At 43.1% G+C, this 19531-nt stretch overlaps 2 long non-coding RNA genes across 2 annotated transcripts; one reads left to right on the top strand and one right to left on the bottom strand.

The window, feature by feature from the left end:
* Window positions 1-100: 100 nt before the first annotated feature.
* LOC311286284 lies at window positions 101-721 on the bottom strand. Its single transcript, XR_014626529.1, has 3 exons — window positions 510-721; window positions 254-325; window positions 101-143 (listed from the first exon to the last, which is right to left on the bottom strand). It is a non-coding gene; the product is annotated as an uncharacterized lncRNA (long non-coding RNA).
* A 12685-nt stretch (window positions 722-13406) lies between these two features.
* LOC311286283 lies at window positions 13407-19326 on the top strand. Its single transcript, XR_014626528.1, has 3 exons — window positions 13407-13536; window positions 15396-15530; window positions 18950-19326. It is a non-coding gene; the product is annotated as an uncharacterized lncRNA (long non-coding RNA).
* The last annotated feature ends 205 nt before the right edge of the window (window positions 19327-19531 follow it).

Here is a 19531-nt window from a genome sequence, read left to right as displayed (position 1 = left end):
AGAACACAAACAATATAACAAGTTAAGTGAAGGTTCGGTTTTGGAGGGCACTCTAGCCCTGAAACCTTTTATTTAAACACCTTTCTTTGCTCCTGGTGACACTCTGGTTATGACAGCTGCTGCTACTGCTGCTGGCACAGCAACTGGTTACACACAAACACAGAGAAATAAAAGTGGAAGACAGCAGATACAAAATAGACCATAGGTCATCATCAATTCTGACATTTGGTCAGTGTAATAACAGTGTACTTACAGCTCTGCACTTGTAGCTTAGAAGGTGAGATGGCCAACATCGCCCTCTCCAGCTCTTCATCGTCATCCATCACTGTGGCACAGACAAGAATTTGTTTTCCAAATTTAGGATGAATTATAAGCATTTTTCACATGTACATTTATATTTTTAATTTTGGATGTATACAGGAAATATTTTAAAGTCTATTTCTGGTCATACATGAATAGTAATTTTAATCTAAAAAAATGTGAACAGAAATGTTAATAGGATAACCTACCCAGGAGTTGAGCTGGGGCGCTTGAGGCAAGCTCAGCAGATGTTGAAGCAGTGGCAGATTCCTGCCTCTTCCTCAGGTACTGCTGCAACTTGCACATGCGTGTGTCACGGATACATCAGCGTCAGCGCCAGCTCTCTACACTCCGCCCACCCGATCAGCATCCCCGGAATACTAATCACCTGCACCTGTCTTCACCACCTGTCATCAATCTCCTGCCACTTCCCGCACTCCTTATATCACCTCCAGTTCCCTCAGTCCCTTGTCAGGTCTCATTGAAACCTACTCAACATTCTGACTCTCTCATGCAAACTCAAATACGCAACTTACCTTCTTCAGCTACTTACCTGCCGTCAGCCTGTTCTCCGGATCCTCCGTCTGCTTCAGCTTTCCCGCTCCCGATCGTCAAACCTCATCCAGTCATCTACAACCTGAAACAGATAAGAGACTTTGTCAGATCCACCGCATCCATAAACTCTGCTAGTATATTCCACTACTCATCAAACTCACCTGCCGTGACTGTACTTTGTGTCAATAAACACCCTTGCAACTTACCTGTCTGTTCTGTGCTGATTTGTGACAGAAGACCTGACCAACATGCACGAACCAACAGATCACGGCGAAGAGGAAATCCCCATTCAGAACGCCGGTGTTTCTCAAGCCATTCCATTTCCATCCGTCATTCATTCTTCTTCATCTGCCTCTGTCAGTCCCATGGCCCGGCCAGCGCCCTTCTCAGGCGAGGAGGGGGAGTGCAGCGGATTTTTACTTCAATTCGAGCTGTACATGGAAATGAATGCTTCTCAATTTCCCACCGAGAGAGCGAAGGTCGCTTTTCTCATCTCTCTCCTCACAGGACGCGCTCTGCTTTGGGCGCGGGCACTTTGGGATGCAAAAGGTAGTGTAACTCAAACTCTCGATAATTTCATCAGCCATTTCCGGGAAGTGTTTTCTCCAGTTTCCAATGCTCTAACCATCCATGATCAGTTGTTCCGTTTAAGACAGGGCCAATCCTCTGTTTCCTCGTATGCACTGCAATTTCGCACACTGGCAGCTTCCAGTGGATGGAATGAACCGGCTCTCATTACCGCTTACCGTCAAGGATTAGAGCCCGAGATTCGTTTACAGCTAACCATTCATGATGACATCATTGGGTTAGAAAATCTCATTCAGCGTTCCATCCGGGTGGATCAACGACGCACCGCATGTCAGCTCGATATCCCTGCACTGCCTCCTCCTCGACCTGCTACTACAGCCAGCCCTTCAGCACCAGAATCCATGGATATCAGCTCTACACATCTATCATCTGTTGAACGTAAGCGTCGTATGGACAATAACCTATGTCTATATTGTGGATCCGCTGGTCATCTGCTCCTCACCTGTCCAGTACGTCCCCCACGACCGGCGGTGAGTACAGTACGAATACATTCGCCCATTTCTCAAATGAAATATACTACTGTCCAGATCTCTTACCTCAAACGATCTCTTTCAGCGCAAGCTTTAATTGACTCTGGGTCCGCTGGAAATTTTATCTCTCTCTCCACTCTTCAAAAACTTCAAACCCGCAGACGATCCATTCCACAAACTCTTCAGGTCCAATCCATCCTCGGGAAACCGCTCGGTCGTGGGAAGATCAGCCACAGCAGTCCAACCATCACTATGAAAATCGGTTGTCTTCATCAAGAGGATTTGTCATTTCTGGTGCTGGAGGGTTCTACGGCAGAGATCATCCTGGGACGCCCGTGGCTGGAACTACATTCCCCGAACATCTGCTGGACTACGGGAGAGGTCTGCCAATGGGGAATCCGCTGCTTTTCCCACTGTCTGACTCAAGTCAAGAAACCTCGTCACTCATCTTCTTCTTCCGCTCGGGAAATTCCCATGTGTTCGACCTCCATCGAAAGTCCAGCCACTGATCAACACCATGAAATCCCTGCCGTCTACCGGGCGTTCCAGGATGTCTTCGATAAGCAACTTGCCACCAAACTTCCACCACACCGGCCATGGGACTGCGCGATCGACCTGCTGCCTGGGGCGGTTCTGCCGCGTGGTAAGATCTATCCACTGTCCATCCCGGAACAGAAGGCCATGGAGGAGTATATTGAGGAGGCTCTACGTCAAGATTACATCCGGCCATCCACGTCCCCTGCCGCTTCCAGTTTCTTTTTTGTAGGCAAGAAGGACGGAGGCTTGCGCCCCTGTATAGACTACCGGATCCTCAATAACTCCACAGTCAAGTATCGGTATCCCCTTCCTCTGGTTCCAGCAGCTCTGGAACAACTCCGTGGTGCTCAGATCTTCACGAAACTGGACCTTCGCAGTGCCTACAATTTGATAAGGATCAGAAAGGGAGACGAGTGGAAGACTGGGTTCATCACCCCTGCAGGCCACTATGAATATAGGGTCATGCCCTTCGGGTTGTCCAACGCTCCCGCAGTATTCCAGGGGTTTATGAACGAAATCTTCAGAGACTTCCTGCATCAATTCGTCATCATCTATATAGACGATATTCTCATCTACTCCGCCAACCTGTCAGAACATCACCGCCATGTCCAGTCTGTCCTTCATCGTCTGCGCAAACACCACTTGTATCTGAAATTGGAGAAATGTGAGTTTCATCAAAGTTCTATCCATTTCCTGGGGTATGTGATTACTCCTCATGGGATCACCATGGACCAGAGGAAGGTGGATGCCGTCACCAACTGGCCACAACCCTCCAACTTGAAAGATCTTCAGCGTTTCCTGGGGTTTGCTAACTTCTACCGCAGATTCATAAAAGGTTACAGTCAAATCAGTGCACCCATCACCTCTCTTCTGAAAAAAGGGGCCAAGTCTCTGTCCTGGACCACCGAAGCCCTACTAGCCTTCGAGAAGCTGAAACACTCCTTCAGTTCCGCTCCCACTCTCGTCCATCCCAACCCAGATCTACCATTTCTCGTCGAGGTGGATGCATCAAGCACCGGGGTGGGAGCGGTTCTGTCGCAGCGGCAGGGGGAGCCTCCTCGACTCCATCCATGTGCCTTCTTCTCCAAGAAGATGTCCCCGGCGGAGCAGAATTATGACATCGGCAACCGGGAACTGCTGGCAATCAAGCTAGCACTTGAAGAGTGGAGACACTGGCTGGAGGGAGCACAACACCCCTTTGAAGTCATCACAGATCACCGCAACCTGGAATACCTCCGTGAAGCCAAAAGACTCAACACTCGTCAAGCCCGCTGGTCATTGTTCTTCACCCGTTTCAACTTCAAAGTAACCTATCGCCCAGGGGACAAGAATGTCAAGGCTGATTCTCTTTCTCGTCTGCATCAACCTGATATCGTCAGTTCTACTCCAGAATCCATACTCCCTCCAGCCATGATTGTCAGTCCCATCCAGTGGAGCTTAGACGATCACATTACTGATGCTACCCGTACTGAACCTGCTCCGCCGGGAGGTCCTGAGGGACGGACTTACGTACCCACTCGCCTGCGTCTGTCCCTCATGGACTCCATCCATACATCTCCGGGCTCTGGACACCCAGGCAGCCAACAGACCCTCTCGCTTGTGCAACAACGGTACTGGTGGCCCAATATGACCCAGGATATCTCCCGATTCGTGAAGAGCTGCTCAGTCTGTGCCATGGCCAAGGTCCCTCGACGTCTTCCAGAAGGTAAACTGGTGCCTCTTCCAGTACCCACCAGGCCTTGGTCACATCTAGGGGTGGATTTCATCACGGACCTTCCTTCTTCTGACTCTCACACCTGTGTCCTTGTGGTCGTCGATCGGTTTTCGAAAGCCTGCAAATTGATTCCTCTGCCCGGTCTGCCTACTGCCTTTGAAACGGCTGAGGCTCTCTTCACTCAGATATTTCGACACTTCGGAATACCAGAAGACATCGTATCTGACCGGGGTCCACAATTCATCTCCAGAGTATGGAAAGCCTTCTTCAATCTTCTGGGAGTCTCAGTCAGCCTAACGTCTGGATATCACCCCCAGTCCAACGGCCAGACTGAGCGTAAGATACAAGAAATCGGGAGATACCTGCGGTCATATTGCCATGATCACCAAGACTGCTGGAGCAGGTATCTACCCTGGGCCGAGTATGCACAAAACTCCCTTCAACAGTCCACCACTGGTCTCACGCCTTTCCAGTGCATACTCGGCTTCCAGCCGCCTCTGTTTCCCTGGTCAGGTGAGCCTTCCGATGTTCCAGCAGTCCATCATTGGTTCCAGGAAAGCGAGAGGGTCTGGGACTCAGCACACGTCCATCTGCAAAGGGCTGTTCGGAGACACAAGAGCCAGGCCGATGCAAGAAGATCAGCTACCCCATTATACCAACCTGGGCAAAAGGTCTGGCTCTCAACCAGGGATATCCGTCTCCGACAGCCCTGTCGCAAGCTGAGTCCCAAGTACATAGGTCCGTTCGCGATACAGAGGCAGATCAATGATGTCACCTACCGGTTATCACTACCTCCTCACTACCGCATCTCACCTTCATTCCATGTCTCCCTGTTAAAGCCATACACTGATCCTCTTCTTCCTCCTTCCACAGAGTCTGGCGCTGATGTGGTACCTCCTCCTCCAGTAGATCCCGAAGTCGACAACATCTACCGGGTCCAGGACATTCTCGACTCCCGACGACGGGGCGGTCAACTGGAGTATCTCGTGGACTGGGAAGGTTTTGGTCCTGAGGAGAGATGCTGGGTTCACCGTGATGACATCCTCGATCCCACACTCTTACAGGACTTTCACTCTGCTAATCCCAATCGTCCGGCGCCGAGAGGTCGTGGTCGTCCCCGTCGTCGGTCTTCTCTGCCCTCAGGAGCTGGCCGTGGAGGAGGGGGTACTGTCACGGATACATCAGCGTCAGCGCCAGCTCTCTACACTCCGCCCACCCGATCAGCATCCCCGGAATACTAATCACCTGCACCTGTCTTCACCACCTGTCATCAATCTCCTGCCACTTCCCGCACTCCTTATATCACCTCCAGTTCCCTCAGTCCCTTGTCAGGTCTCGTTGAAACCTACTCAACATTCTGACTCTCTCATGCAAACTCAAATACGCAACTTACCTTCTTCAGCTACTTACCTGCCGTCAGCCTGTTCTCCGGATCCTCCGTCTGCTTCAGCTTTCCCGCTCCCGATCGTCAAACCTCATCCAGTCATCTACAACCTGAAACAGATAAGAGACTTTGTCAGATCCACCGCATCCATAAACTCTGCTAGTATATTCCACTACTCATCAAACTCACCTGCCGTGACTGTACTTTGTGTCAATAAACACCCTTGCAACTTACCTGTCTGTTCTGTGCTGATTTGTGACAGCGTGTCCCTGGGACGCAGCTCTTCCCCAAGATGAAGTCAGCATAGCCATCAGCTCTGCCATCCCATATCTCCTTCCAGGTGCTCTTGGCCCGGGAACCAAAGCCAACCAGCTGGTCATCTTCCGACGAGGCTGCCGCAACACCCACTCCACTGGCCTCATAGGCAAGAAGAGACTGGATCTCTCCAAAACTAAGCGCATAATTTACAAATGACTGTAGGCTGTCCTTGCCATGCCCCTCAGACATACAGATGCCTGATGCCTCCTCCTTCCGGAGGTTCTTGATGAGATACATAGTGTACCCTACATCATTCTCTAAAAGCCACCTGAAAGACTTCCATTTATATTTCCCAAACTGCAGGATGTAGTCTCCCAGCACCTCCGTCCTGTCTGAGGCATCCCCTCCTCTCTGACGGACCACAACCAGAGCATTCTGCTGCACAAGGTCCTCCCTCATGGCCACAGACTTGTCCTGCTGAGTGGGGTCGTCCTTAATCCGCCTAGCTTCTTTAGGTTGTTCAGCTAACCTTGAGTTTCTCATGGTTAAATGTAGACCGTTTTATCTACCGCGGGAGTTCACTTCCACTATTATAACTGCAGCCTATATTCCCCCGGATGCTGATGCCAAGTTTGCTATGAAAGAACTTCACGCAGCCATCAGTAAACAACAGACCGTTCACCCGGAAGCTGCGTTTATTGTTGCGGGTGATTTTAATCATTCAAACTTAAAGTCAGTGCTACCGAAATTTCACCAGCATGTTTCCTGTCACACCAGAGGAAACAAAACCTTAGACCATGTTTACACAAACATGGCTGAAGCTTACGTCGCGACACCCCTCCCCCACTTGGGACAGTCAGATCACCTTTCTTTGTTCCTCACCCCCAAATATGCACCTCTGATCAATCGCGTGAAGCCATCAGTGAAGACCATCAAGGTGTGGCCTGCGGGGGCAGATTTCTCACTCCAGGAAAGGTTTCTACACACAGACTGGAGTATGTTTGCTTCTCAAGCCACCAGTGGCTCTCACACGGACATTGACTGCTACACCTCCTCTGTACTGGATTATATTAATACCACCATTGACAGTGTTACAACCCAGAAGCAGATCACCACATACCCAAATCAGAAGCCATGGATGAACAGGGAAGTGCGACTCCTATTGAAGACACGCAATACTGCCTTCAGATCAGGAGATGCACAAGCCTATAGCACATCCAGAGCAAATCTGAAAAGGGGCATCAAAGAGGCCAAGCACTGCTACAAGCTTAAGATAGAGGGACACTTTTCTAACGCTGACCCTCGGCGCATGTGGCAGGGCATTCAGGCCATCAGTGACTACAAACCCTCTCACTCCACCCCCGCAGCCACTGATGTCAACTTCCTGAACGAGCTAAATGACTTTTATGCTCGCTTTGAAAGAGACAACAGAGAAACTGCCACCAAGCTCAAATCCTCAGCTGACCACCCACCGATCACACTCTCCTCCACAGATGTCTGCAATGCACTGAGCAGGATCAGCGCGCACAAGGCTGCTGGACCAGACAACATCCCTGGACGCGTACTCAGGGCATGTGCGGAGCAGCTCGCTGGGGTTTTTACAGACATTTTCAACCTGTCTCTTGCCCAAGCAGCTGTACCAACATGCTTTAAATGCACTTCCATTGTGCCAGTGCCAAAACACTCCAGCCCGAAGTGCCTTAATGACTACCGCCCTGTAGCACTCACACCCATCGTAATGAAGTGCTTTGAGCGGCTGGTCCTGGCACACCTAAAAGACTCTCTACCATCCACATTGGACTCACACCAGTTTGCCTACCGTAGCAATAGGAGCACAGAGGATGCAGTCTCCATGGCACTGCACTCTGTGCTCACACATCTGGACAATAAGAACACTTATGCACGCATGCTGTTTGTTGACTTCAGCTCAGCATTCAACACTGTCATCCCAACTAAGTTAATAGCCAAACTTGGAGACCTGGGCTTCAACACCTCCATGTGCAACTGGATTTTGGACTTCTTGACCAACAGACCCCAGAATGTTCGATCAGGCTCCAACTGCTCCACATCCATCACACTCAACACTGGTGTACCACAGGGCTGTGTGCTAAGCCCGTTCCTCTACTCCCTCTTCACCTCCGACTGCAAGCCTGTGTACGGATCTAATTCCATCGTCAAGTTTGCGGACGACACTACGGTGATTGGTCTCATCAGCAACAACGATGAGACTGCCTATAGGGAGGAGATCAAGCACCTGGCCACATGGTGCACCGAAAATAACCAGCTCCTCAACACCACCAAAACGAAGGAGCTCATCGTGGACTTCAGGAAAGTGTCAAGAGGCACACACGACACCATCCACATCAATGGAATGGCTGTTGAGCGTGTCTCCAGTTTCAAGTTCCTGGGGATCCACATCTCGGCGGACATGACCTGGACAACCAACACCTCCAGCCTGGTCAAGAAGGCTCACCAGCGCCTTTTCTTCCTGAGGACACTGAGGAAGAATCAGCTTTCCTCCACTATCCTGGTGAACTTCTATCGCTGCGCAATAGAAAGCATCCTGACCAACTGTGCTACAGTGTGGTATGGGAGCTGTTCTGTTGCAGAGCGCAAGGCACTGCAGCGGGTGGTGAAAACCGCCCAGCGCATCACTGGGACTCCACTACCTGCCATCGAGCACATCCAGAGGAAACGCTGTCTGCATCGAGCTCGCAGCATCCTTAAGGACTCCTCTCACCCAGCCCACAGACTGTTTTCTCTCCTGCCCTCCGGCAGGCGTTTCAGGTGCCTCCGGACCAGGACCAGCAGACTAAAGAACAGTTTTTTCCCCAGAGCTGTCTCTTTATTAAACTCTAACCCTCATTGATCCCACTCCCCTCATATACTGATTGACTCTCCTCTCCCTCCTCACACCTGCCTCCATTTTGTTATTTGCAATACTATAATGTTCATTTGCACTGCTGACTGTTATTACAGTAACAACTGTTTACATATGCATCTTGCACTACTACCTTGACTGGAATATGCTCAATTTGCACTGCCGACTGTTTATTTACAGTACCGACTGTTTATATATACATTGCAATATCGTACCTTAACTGTAATATGCAATTACTTTCCACTGCACTTTCACTCGGATAGCTTCTGTTCAAACTTTATTTGCACTACTTTAAATCCATTGTTATACTGCTCATTAGCCTAACTTATACATATATCTATTTGTTAAATTCTGTTATAGTAACAGCCATCTGTATATATATTCATAGTACATATCTATCTGTAAAATTCTGTTTATAGTAACAGCCATCTGTATATTATATTCAGTACATATCTATCTGTAAACATCTGTTTATAGTAATAGCCATCTGTATATTATTATATTCAGTACATATCTAGCTGTAAACTCTGTTCACAGTAATAGTTATCTGTATATTATATTCATAGGACAATCTATCTGTAAATTTTTGTGGTAACGCTTTAGATTACAGCCCGGAAAGTACTGCGTAATTAAAATGAAAGTACAGTGTAACTTTCGGTAATTACAGTTTACCTATAAAGTACTTACGTGTAAGTATAGGGTAACAATATGTAAAGTCTTGGGAATAAAGGTGTAACAACCAGGAAAATACTGCGTAATTAAAACAAAATTACAGTGTAACTTTCGGTAATTACAGTGTACATATAAAGTGCGTACGTGTAAGTATAGGGGAATAATATGTAACGTTTTGTGAATAAAGGGGTAACAACCAGGAAAATAACAAATTATTTAGGCAAATTATTTATACTAAGTATTTTAGAATCTTACTTTTGGGAGCAATTTAGCGAGTACATACACTGCACCTTTTTGTAATAATAGTGTATAAAAATACATAAAGGCTTTTTTTTTTTATTACGGGGTACATATCAGTGCATTTATAAAGTAGGCTAATTTGTTATTATGGCAAAGGTGCACTGATTAAGTTTCAAGGCAAGTAAAACTATTGCAACTTTTTTTTTTTTTTTAATGCTGGGAAAATATACTCTTGTTCCATGTAGTTACAGGGTAAGTATGACATTGCGGGCTGTAAATTAAAGTGGTGCTTCTTACCCTCTTGTTTCATGTAGTTACAGGGTAAGTACAATAAAAACACATACACACACACAATCTGATATCACTCGGAAAACTTTATTTGAAAAACAACTTATTTCAAAACAGATTTACAGCACTTTGTTTCTCTTGCTTGGTTTCCGTTTGTAAGAAAAATACCAAATATTTTAAATTTTTAAACTGTAGACTATCGCTTCCGACCAACTGTCACCTGCGCGTTCATGAGAGGGTTGAGAGAAAGTATAAATACAAGTTGTCCGCGTCCGAGCTGTGCGCAGCTGTCGTGTATGCATCCAAACTGGAGTATAACAGAGGCTTAACGCGTGACGTAAGCGCACCGAAAAACCAATGTTGAATTATTATTTTTTTTAATGTTTTTATTATTGCTCACAACAAAATACAAACAATAACAGATAATAATAATGAAAAACAGACCATGCAGAAGAACAGAGACACCAGTTCTCGTGCACGTTTCACATCAAACTCCCGCGAGAATGCAATGAACGCTTAAAGCTTCACCAAACGCGAAGCCATTCAAGCCGACCCTATGAAGCCGACTCTCATGCACTCACTGGTGACAGTTGGTCGGTAGCGAAAAGATGAGTAAATTATGATAACATTTCTGGGTGTAGGCTACTGTATTTTCTTTTAATACATAATACAGAATAGAAAAAGACTCCTTAAGATTAGGCTAATCAGTGGAACGATAGAAAAAGAAGAGGAGGACCAAGAGAAGGAGGAGGAAGCCATGCAAGAGAAACAAAAAAGGACAAAACATGCCACTTTCTGTCAGGACTTTAGTATTTGAAATGAAAAGTTGATTTAAAAAATATTATAATAAATTAAATAAATAAGAAGTGTAATATGTTGTAAATCTGTTTTGAAATAAGTTGTTTTTCAAATAAAGGTTTTCCAAGTGATGTCAGATTGTGTGTGTACATGTGTTTTTTTTTTGTACTTACCCTGTAACTACATGAAACAAGAGGGTAAGAAGCACCACTTTAATTTACAGCCCGCAATGTCATACTTACTCTGTAACTACATGAAACAAGAGGGTAAGAAGCACCACTTTAATTTACAGCCCGCAATGTCATACTTACTCTGTAACTACATGGAACAAGAGGGTAAGAAGCACCACTTTAATTTACAGCCCGCAATGTCATACTTACTCTGTAACTACATGGAACAAGAGGGTAAGAAGCACCACTTTAATTTACAGCCCGCAATGTCATACTTACTCTGTAACTACATGGAACAAGAGGGTAAGAAACACCACTTTAATTTACAGCCCGCAATGTCATACTTACTCTGTAACTACATGGAACAAGAGGGTAAGAAGCACCACTTTAATTTACAGCCCGCAATGTCATACTTACCCTGTAACTACATGAAACAAGAGGGTAAGAAACACCACTTTAATTTACAGCCCGCAATGTCATACTTACCCTGTAACTACATGGAACAAGAGGGTAAGAAACACCACTTTAATTTACAGCCCGCAATGTCATACTTACCCTGTAACTACATGAAACAAGAGGGTAAGAACTTGAAGCACCACTTTAATTTACAGCCCGCAATGTCATACTTACCCTGTAACTACATGGAACAAGAGGGTAAGAAACACCACTTTAATTTACAGCCCGCAATGTCATACTTACCCTGTAACTACATGAAACAAGAGGGTAAGAAGCACCACTTTAATTTACAGCCCGCAATGTCATACTTACCCTGTAACTACATGAAACAAGAGGGTAAGAAGCACCACTTTAATTTACAGCCCGCAATGTCATACTTACCCTGTAACTACATGAAACAAGAGGGTACGAAACACCACTTTAATTTACAGCCCGCAATGTCATACTTACCCTGTAACTACATGGAATACTTACAGTAAAAATAATTTGTTATTTTCCTGGTTGTTACCCCTTTATTCCCAAAACTTTACATATTATTCCCCTATACTTACACGTACGCACTTTATAGGTACACTGTAATTACCGAAAGTTACACTGTAATTTTGTTTTAATTACGCAGTATTTTCCTGGTTGTTACACCTTTATTCCCAAGACTTTACATATTGTTCCCCTATACTTACACGTAAGTACTTTATAGGTAAACTGTAATTACCGAAAGTTACACTGTACTTTCATTTTAATTACGCAGTACTTTCCAGGCTGTAATCTAAAGCGTTACCATTTTTGTTTATAATAGTATTCAACTCTATATTTATTCAGTACATATCCATGTTCTGCACTTATGGAACCACTGTATATCCTGCACTTGCTGCTATTGCACTTCTGGTTAGACCTAAACTGCATTTCGTTGCCTTGTACCTGTACTTGTGTAATGACAATAAAGTTGAATCTAATCTAATCTAATCTAATCTAGCTTCTTTAGACGGCTCCTGGAGGAGAAATCCGAGTGGTCCCTTGCGGAACACAACACATATTCTCCCTGGGAAGAACATCATTTTCTTCTGCATCTTGATCTACCTTGAAAGAATAATATAATTTTAGGTTTAATTTACACATTTCTCAATACTTAGGTCACTTTTGCAAAACTCTTCACACTGAGCACAACAGAAATCTATGTGGGCTCAACTGTGGATCATTTAAAATTACAAATATTGAGAAATGGATCACACAAGGGCTTGTTCAATCTTTGATCTCTGAACTTCAGTCCCATACTGTAGTTCAAAAGGTCAAGAAGGCAATACCTTTTCATACATTAAAAAAATATATTTTAATGTTTTTCAAAAAATTATTAATGGTTCAGTCTGAGATGGTAATAACTTGGTAGTCAAGATTTTGGTTAGTAGTCAGACAGACAGTAGGCCTATCTGTAGGCGAATAATCAACACATTAAATGTATGCTATATATAGCTTATTTGACGTCACAATAGGAAAACCATTCACATAAATCAAAAAAAAAAACTATCATGTTTATTCATTATTTAGCTCGTATTCAACACCATATAAAACGAGCGATGCTGAGGTAAGTTAACCCATCAACACAACATTGTCAGAAAAGGACTGACAAGATTATTTAACGTCATGACAGGAAAACTATACACATGAATAATTAAAACGATCATGTTAATTAATTATTCGGCACTTCATTTCATAACACTTCATCTCTTTACCAAGCAACCGATGCTATAGCTACAGTACCAATATGACTGTACATTAAAACTTTAGTTTTAAATTATTCTCAAACAACGTATCTTACCTTTAGTTTGATAAATGAAAAAGAAGTCTGAATGATGGTAGTGAGTCGATGTCTCCACAGAAGTTTGTCTAGAATAAAAGTTTTCAAAACATCGCGCGTCTGTAAAAACTCGGAACAGCGCCAAAAGTCGTAGTGGACAAAAATATATTACATCCGTAGTGTTTTAGCACTACCATTGAGAATGAATGGGAAATGGTTTAGGACCGTTTAGCTAAACAATTCTCGGGTCCGATAGAGAAAGAAAAATGTATGTAATATGCTACAAACCCTTTGCTTCATCAGTAAAATCAGACAGTGATGCTGATGAAGTAGAATTACCTGAAGAAGAATGCAAAGGCTTCAGAAGCGAAGATCCTCAACATGATGAACGAGGTCAACAAAATCACACGAGTCAAAATCAAGAGATCCGCAGGTGAGAGAAACCACAAAACATTATCACACTAAAGTATTTACCTAGCAGATATAAAGTATAAACACAGCAAAAAACAACATGATTTCAAGAACAATATAATCACACCACATTATTAACTGCCGTGCTCATATTTCTAATATTTCTGAAGCTGCACTGGTGTGTTTTTCTGTCGTGTCCTGTAGAAACAGCATGCACTGCTGGAGAAATAAAGCAGGTTCAGGTTTACAGCGACATGTTTCCGTTTGCCTACTATGAAGGACTAAAAATGACAGAACGAAAAATAAATAAATAAATAAATAAAAGTAGAAATAAATAAATAAATGCAGAAATAATAGTTAAAATAAATACATTTTGGTAATATAAATGGCTATTTCTGTATTTTTACATGTATTTATTTATTTATTTATTTATTTATGCATTTCTATATGTATTTCTTTATATATTTATACATTTATTTATATATTTTTGTATTTATATATTTATTTATTTATATATTTATATATGTATTTATTTATACATTTATTTATTCCTACATTCATTTATTTCTGTATTTCCACATTTCTACATTTATTTATTTCTGTATTTCCACATTTCTACATTTATTTTTCCCTGCGCATGTATGCTAATTGACCAATGGCTAAGCCACGCCCCGTCCACTCACTCGGACAAACAGTCAACATTCGGTAACAGGCCTATGGCAGCTGTCACAGTAGGAGACATTTCACAGGAGGCAATTGATGATTTTTTGGAGACAGAAAGATTATATATCATCTCGATGTCACCAAAAGGGCCTTAAATATGCATTGGAGGGTTATATTAGTAATTTTATTGTTGAGAAGGTCGATAAGCTTCAACTCCAGGACAAAGATTTACAGTTCACAGTGTAAACGTTATAGTTCGGTGCTATTTCGCTTCAAACACTCGCTTTATACGCGCGTCCTATTCGCTTTGGATTCAAAATGTTCAAGCGTCGAACTAGACGCGGATACACGCGAATTTGACGCTCTATTCAAGTTTGTTGTGAGCGCAGAATAATGAACAGGCTGCGATGTCAAGATTGCATTGCTGGAATGTGTGTGTGTGTGTGTGTGTGTGTGTGTGTGTGTGTGTGTGTGTGTCGGAGAGCGGGCGCGATCGAACAGTGGAAACATAAAAACATACTCCATTTTGTTCATACAGGACATAATTAAAACTGCAAAGTGTTTAGCCTACTTATATTTGTGTAAAACACAACATTGTGCTTTTGTCAAACTGTAAACTCTTGTCAAATTGTAACCTACAACTGTCACCCAATCAAAATCACACACACACGCTGTTTAAAAGCCAAAATGACAAGAAAAAACATAAAAACGAATGAAAACTGATAACCGCAATGCATTGCAATGGACGAGGAAGCAGAGAATGTCTGAGTGTATTGGGTTAGCTATGCGTACTGTGATTGGCTTATCGCGTTTGGGGGCGTGGCTTAGCCATTGGTCAATTAGCATACACGCGCAGGGAAAAATAAATGTAGAAATGTGGAAATGCAGAAATAAATAAATGTGGAAATGTGGAAATAAATAAATGTAGAAATATGGAAATACATAAATAAATGTAGGAATAAATAAATGTGGAAATAAATACATATATAAATATATAAATAAATAAATATATAAATACATAAATATATAAATAAATGTATAAATACATAAATAAATACATATAGAAATGCATAAATAAATAAATAAATACATGTAAAAATACAGAAATAGCCATTTATATTACCAAAATGTATTTATTTTCACTATTATTTCTGCATTTATTTATTTATTTCTACTTTTATTTATTTATTTATTTATTTTTCGTTCTGTCATTTTTAGTCCTTCATAGCCTACGACGTGACGCAGTTTAACGCGTGTTTGAGCGTCCAAACTGTGAAGGACAACCTGGAGGCCATCACTGATAGAGTTCACGACAGGAGCTTCCAGAGGATCGTCCTGGACAGACTCAACCAGGTAACAACACACACACACACACACACACACACACACACCTGAACACTGCTGTTACTGTGCTGTCAATCACAGTGTTGCCATAGAAACGCCGTGTCTTTCCCACCCCTCGCAGGCGTATCTGAACGATCTGAAACACAAGTATCAAGCGCGAAACGCAAGTAACTTTGTGGGCGGATCTCGGGCGCTGTTGGTATTATACCCAAAGAGTATAGAAGTACCAAGAGGCGAAACTCCGTTGCAGTTTTGACAACAGCCACTAGGTGGCACTTCGGTAGCGCGGCCGCCATTTTGGACTGAACCAGCGGCTTTACCGTTAGCACAACTACTGTATACAGCATTAACATTATGAGTGGAAATAATTGGAAACAAAGAAAACAGTGTTCTGCCATCAACTGCAACAACTACCAGTGTACAACCAATCAACTAGCATTTCATAGATTAGATCCAGAGAGGTAAAGTAGAAAAGGTTTTTATTAACGTTAAAGTGAGCTAACGTCAACGATAACAGGTGCTGTAACGTTAATGTAAGCTATCCCATAACCGCAGTAACAGTTTGCTAACATTATGTATTTGGTCAAAATTAAGTCAAGACTCGAAGTGGGCTTTTTAAATCGCATACTTTCAGAGATATATGAACACCTAAACTGGCAAATGACCGCTTGATTAATTCATTGTTATCACTAAATTATCCTTTTAACTGTCACCTTTTTTTCGCATAAACATGAAAATCACTATCCAAACTTAAATGGTTGTAATTCAAGAATGCTTTGGAATATAGACCTATGGTTGGTCTTGTTTTAAAGAAGACATTTGTCAGATTATTGTTGAAGTGAAAAAAAAGTATGAAAGTGAAACAGAAATAAGTTATATAAGTTTGAGTTTATTAAAATGTACAAATTTAAACATAGAATTATTTATATTTTATATAAAATATATATATTACAAAATATATTTTACTCTATAACTGCAAGAAAAGGAAAGCAAAAAATCTGAACAAGTTGTGTTACACATTTTATGTTTATCTTTCTCTCGCTCCCTCACCCTTTCTGCCGTGTGCTCTACACGGTTTGGAGCTGCGCGCTCTTGCTCGCTCGCTCTAGATTCCGGGAGATTTTAGCTAATTTGTGGGCATCAGGGAGCTGCTATAAATATGCGGAAGACTCCCGGAACTTCCGGGAGACATGGGATGTCTGCTATAGAGATATTAAAAACTAGAAACTACTACTTAGTTAATTTAACCGCTTTTGAATTTGAACCGGTATCGTTCATTTCTATGACAGCTGTGTTGCGTTCAGTTCAAGATGGCGGAGCTGCAGCTCTGCGCATGGGTGCGTTTGTTGCAATGGAACGTTCTATTGAGTTTTGCCTCTTGGTACTTCTATTCTCTTTGTTATACCGGCGGGATAAATGACTCTTGTGCCCGACGCAAATCTAAAATGGGTTGGTCTGAAGTAGCTTCATTACTCATAGGTGTGGTTTGGGCGTAACGTGAAATAAACCAATCAGAGCATCATCTCACATTCCCTTTAAGAGCAGGCGCGCTTGTTCCATGGCGGATTATGAATAGTTTATGAATAGAGTAGAGAAGCAAAGTGTATATGCGTTGTGCACACACTACATTATGGCCAAGCATGCGCCCTTAAAATAGCATCTGAATAACGTGTTTTCTGAAACTGCAAAATAGCACCAGGGAATGTTTGCGCCGGAACACGCCTCCTAGAGATGCGCGGTTGGCGGTTACAGCCGCGGACTCCGCGGATAAACCGCGGATTGGGCGGATGACGTGACGAAAAATAATATTTTAATTAAATTCGGGCGGGTGGCGGGCGGTTGAACCAATCAAATGAAAAATATATGTATACACAAATCAACGGATGGCGGGCGGGTGCGGTTTTGAAAATTGGTCAAAAACGTTGGTGCGGCTGGATGATGATTTTTGTGATGCGGTTGCGGATGAAATAATAGCCCATCCGCGCATCTCTAACGCCTCCTCTTTTCGCTGAACCGCCCCCGGGAGCGCAAGTTCATTCCCTAATTTACCTAAACATAGATTATATAGATAACAAACATAGGGCCCTATCTTGCACCCAGCACAATTGACTTTGTACACCGTATTTTGTACAATGTATTATTCCTGTTTTGCACTGTTCCCTCCACAGACACACGTCGGTAAATTAGGGAATGAACTTGCGCTCCCGGGGGCGGTTCAGCGAAAAGAGGAGGCGTTAGAGATGCGCGGATGGGCTATTATTTCATCCGCAACCGCATCACAAAAATCATCATCCGTCCGCCATCCAGCCGCACCAACGTTTTTGACCAATTTTCAAAACCGCACCCGCCCGCCATCCGTTGATTTGTGTATACATATATTTTTCATTTGATTGGTTCAACCGCCCGCCACCCGCCCGAATTTAATTAAAATATTATTTTTCGTCACGTCATCCGCCCAATCCGCGGTTCATCCGCGGAGTCCGCGGCTGTAACCGCCAACCGCGCATCTCTAGGAGGCGTGTTCCGGAGCAAACGTTCCCTGGTGCTATTTTGCAGTTTCAGAAAACAATTCCGCCACTGACCAGGAAAAACCTCGTCTAAAGTCAGTGGCGCGTTATTCAGATGCTATTTTAAGGGCGCATGCTTGGCCATAATGTAGTGTGTGCACAACGCACATACACTTTGCTTCTCTACTCTATTCATAAACTACTCATAATCCGCCATGGAACAAGCGCGCCTGCTCTTAAAGGGAATGTGAGATGATGCTCTGATTGGTTTATTTCACGTTACGCCCAAACCACACCTATGAGTAATGAAGCTACTTCAGACCAACACATTTTAGATTTGCGTCGGACGCAAGAGTCATTTATCCCGCCGGTATAATACCAACAGCGCCCGAGACCCGCCCACAAAGTTACTTGCGTTTCGCGCTTGATACTTGCGTTTCAGATCGTTAAAATAGGGCCCATAGACCACAAACATAGATTACATAGATTACAAACATAGATTACAAACACAGACTACAAATATAGATTACAAACACAGACTACAAACATAGATTACAAACATAGATTACAAACATAGGTTAAAACATAGATTACAAACATAGATAAGCAGTGATGACGACAAGCTGCACTGCTCTTCTGATGGCCTGTTATTAATGAGAGTTATCAGGAACTGAGCGGGGAGTTTCACTATATAAAATGAATACATTTAAGACTGAGTGCAGTTCAATCATCAAAGGTGTGGTTGTGCTATAGATGTGGAAATCAGCCTTGAACTATCATTGTTTGTGTCTGGTGTAGATCTAAAGATGTCAAGTGTCCATTAGTCTTTCTGAAATGCTCAGTTCGGGCGACTGAAGAAATGTGCTGAATGTGTGTTTGTAAATGGTAATTTGATCTTAATATCTGTGTGTGTCTCTGCAGCTGCCGCATCCAGAGTTTGGGCACCGGCCTTTCTGCAGCTGCTCCTATTGGCTGTTACCATGACGACACTGATGACATCATCCTCCCTGTACTGACCGTCTCTCCTCTCTGTGTCTAGTATTTAAAAGAGTTTCTGCACTTTCGCCTGTAATGCACTTTCACTTTTCACAAATTGTTGTGAACAGTTTCTGTGTGGAATTGACGAATAAATCATATTTAATTCAGATGACACACATTTATCAGGATCAGTCATTTACTGCGGATGTTTCAGAGAGAACGCTTGATAAAGGTTGCTGTGCTCGCATCTGATTTACATCAACATTGTTAAGGAAATGAACTTTTGCGAATGTAATGTAGAGGGCTGTAAACTGTCGTAAACCTTGTAAAGAGATTATCCATAAATCATCAACACTGCAGGTCACTCCACAAGAACTGAAACTGTAATAAATGTAAAAACTGTGTATGGATAAAAGCATTTGATAGATGATTGTTGTCTTGGTTATCATTTTCACACATTTTCTTCTATCATATTGATCAAATTAAAAATCAATATAATTTTGTTCTCTTTTTAATCATTCAATG

Source organism: Rutilus rutilus (assembly GCF_951802725.1).
Source record: "Rutilus rutilus genome assembly, chromosome: 2".
Classification (NCBI taxonomy): domain Eukaryota; kingdom Metazoa; phylum Chordata; class Actinopteri; order Cypriniformes; family Leuciscidae; genus Rutilus; species Rutilus rutilus.
The sequence above is the reverse complement of the archived record's forward strand: the minus strand, read 5'-3'. Positions and strand labels throughout refer to the sequence as shown.